Here is a 3,315-nt window from a genome sequence, read left to right as displayed (position 1 = left end):
CTCTTAACAACAGGAATAATTCATTTTAAAATGTATCATTACAATATTAAATAAGATAATATGTGTGAAGCATCTAGCCCATAGAAAAAGCTCCATAACAAAAAAAATATTCAGAAAGCATGTGCTGAAATAATTTTCCTTGTATTTATGTTCATTATACAGGATTTTTTGGGTGTTGAGGAAAACCACAGTCTGATTGCACAGGCCCTCAACCTGGAACATTTGGGACAGAAACACTAGTCTTTTTAATCCTTTGAATGTCTTTGTCTTTGTTTAGTGAGTGACTGGTGAGTCTGGGCCAGGAAGGAGGTGTGACAGGGAGGGGGAGACAAACCCTGCAGTCCCCATCAGGCACATGACCCAGGAGGCCTGGTGCAGGCGGTGGCCACATTTTCCCTCCACTTCTGGCCATCCCCTGCCTGCTGAGCTCCAGTACCTCTGCATCCTGTCCTGTGGAGACGTCAGCCCTGGACAGGGGATGAGACAGGGAAAGAGAGAAGAGGGGGAGGTTGGGAACTGGTTGTGACTAATGTGCCAAGGGTATCCTGTGTCTAGGATTTTTCTCATCTTGTTTAATCTTCCTAGAAACTCTGAGAGGTGAATATCATCACCCATGGGTAGATAAAATTAAACATGGGCCATTCAAGGACCAGTCAGGATTCCACAACTAAGAAGGAACCAACTACCTTGACCCGAGAGGCAGACTCTCCCTCCATACCTAGGGCTTCCCTGAGAACTGACCTGAGGCCTTGGGTCTCAGATGAAGATCTTAACATTACTTCAGACTCTTCTAGGAATTTTGCTAAACACTTCAGTTTAGTAAATACCCATTTTGGACATACAGAGCATGTTCCATCTTCAGATTGTTGATGAAAATTCAATTAACTATTAAGTTAAGAAGAAAAAAGAGAATTTTATTTGAGCCAAACTAAGGATTATAACATGGGAAGCAGATCATCAGAAAGCTCTGCCTGTTAGAAATTGAAGGCATAGTCATACACATTTTTGAGACAAAGGATGATATATCAAAATGGCATACTGATATTTTACATAAAGGTCACCAAGGATACATAGTGCAGGTAAATACATACAAAGTGAGCAGAAAGTCATCATGACCCTTTACAGAGCTGGGAAAGGACACCGTCCTTTTTTTTTTTAAGAGGGTATTAAATCATTTTTTGATTACACATGATAATGGATGATACACAAGCTTCATTCCCATCAATAAGTTTATCTGGTACCATAATTCAATTTAGGTATATTGCATAGGAGTCCAACAATCATACTAATAACTTAAAAACGCCATGACTTTGCTTGGGTGACCATTTTAACGGTGAACTCCAGGTCACAACACAGTAACTGTCAGTTCAACTACACCAGGGTTTTTGAAAACAATGGTTTCTCCACCCAAGTACATTGTAAATAAATTTCGAATGGAACGTGGCATCACCCTGAAGGAATTCTAACTTCACACTCTTGAAGTAGTTTACCAAAATGGCTTCAGAGTAGACTAACTTTACACAGCACGTTAAAAAAAACGACATTTATTCAGCATCATGATCAGACTATTACATTTAGCAATCAACAGCATGGGTGCAAAAAAAAAAACCCTACACTAAAACCCTTTGTTGGAATGCTTTACACTTTCCACAGAACAGAAACTAAAATAACCTGTTATACAATTAGTCACAAATATAGTCCTTGAGGTTTTTTTACCCATACACATGAATATTGTCTAAAACATGTCTTCTTTGTATCAGCTAGGCCCTGCCACCACTGTGCTTGGCTGAGTTCACAAATCTGCTGCAACCTGTGGCTTCCTGTCACTTCTCTGGCTCTCTTCTCCTACTAAGCTTTGTTTCCTGACAGTAATTAAAACCTTCTGCCACTCCCATAGCTGCTGCTGCTGCTGGAACTGCAATAGCCACCTTGGTTTTGTGGTTTGGCAAAGTATTGGCCTCCACCACCATAGGGGCCAGAACCTCTGCCTCCAAAGTTTCCTCCTTTCATGGGTCCAAAATTTGAAGATTGATTGTTGTAATTGCCAAAATCATTGTAGCTTCTGCCACCTCCAAAATTGTTTCCATTATCACCACCAAAGCCGCCTCTGCCTCCTCTGTTGTTATAGCTATCATAGCTTCTGCTCCTTCCATAGCCACTGCCCTGGTTTCCATAACCCTGTCCACAACTTCCATAGCCTCTGTTTCCTCCAGAGTAACCAGGGCCACCTCCTCTATAACCACCATCATTACCAAATCCATTATAGCCATCCCACTGCCACCATATCCACCACCATCACAGCTGCCACCAAAGCCACCTTGACCACCGAAGTCTCCTTCACAACCAAAGTTGTCATTCCCACCAAAATCATCTCAGTGACCACCACCAAAGTTCCCAGAACCACTTTGACTTCTTTGGCTGGATGACTCACTAGCCATCTCTAGCTTTGAAAGGGCTTTCCTTACTTCATAGTCATGGCCATTCACTGTGTGGTATTTCTGAATGACAATCTTGTCTATAGAGTCATGGTCATCAAAAGTTACGAAAGCAAAGCCTCTCTTTTTGCCCCTGCCTTGGTCTGTCGTGATTTCAATCACTTCAAATTTTCCCAAATGTTAAAAATAATCTCTTAGGTGATGTTCTTCAGTGTCTTCTTTAATGCCATAAGCAAAAATCTTTTCACTGTTAAGTGTGCACCAGGTCTTTGAGAGTCTTCTCTTGAGACGGCCCTCTTTGGTTCCACACATCTTCCATCCACCTTGTGTGGCCTTGCATTCATGGCTGCGTCTATCTCTTTCACAATGGCATATGTGATAAACCCAAAGCCTCTGGAGTGCTTGGTGTTTGGATGCCTCATTACCACACAGTCTATGAGCATTCCCCTTTGCTCAAAATGGCTCCTCAGACTCTCATTGGTTGTTCCAAAGCTCAAATCTCTGATGAAGAGCTTCCACAGTTGTTGGGACTCTTTGGGAGACTCTGACTTAGACATGACAGCAGTAGAGGGGGGAGACTTTAATGATGCTTACTTGGTGCCGTCCACGGGCAGAAAGCAGAACACTATTCCTTTAAGAAGTAGAAGTAAGCATCAGAAGGAAAAAGAAAAAAAATGATCTTTACAGATGAGCAGGCACTCCCATCTTTGAGGAACTCTAGTTAATGTGTAAGGCAGACACACACTACACATTAGGGAAGGAGGGAGGAGGCCCAAAGAAACACAGAGGGAGGATTTTATGTTTTAATTTTTTCTTGTCCTGCCTTAAAATATAAATTTTATTTCATCATCTCCCCCCTTTTTGTCATTAATCTTTCAAT

General features: G+C 41.7%; 1 pseudogene; it reads right to left on the bottom strand.

The window, feature by feature from the left end:
* Window positions 1–1,872: 1,872 nt before the first annotated feature.
* On the bottom strand, window positions 1,873–2,992 carry LOC136126107 (heterogeneous nuclear ribonucleoprotein A1 pseudogene; annotated as a pseudogene).
* Window positions 2,993–3,315: the final 323 nt, after the last annotated feature.

Source organism: Phocoena phocoena, chromosome 7 (genome assembly GCF_963924675.1).
Source record: "Phocoena phocoena chromosome 7, mPhoPho1.1, whole genome shotgun sequence".
Lineage (NCBI taxonomy): Eukaryota > Metazoa > Chordata > Mammalia > Artiodactyla > Phocoenidae > Phocoena > Phocoena phocoena.
The sequence above is the reverse complement of the archived record's forward strand: the minus strand, read 5'-3'. Positions and strand labels throughout refer to the sequence as shown.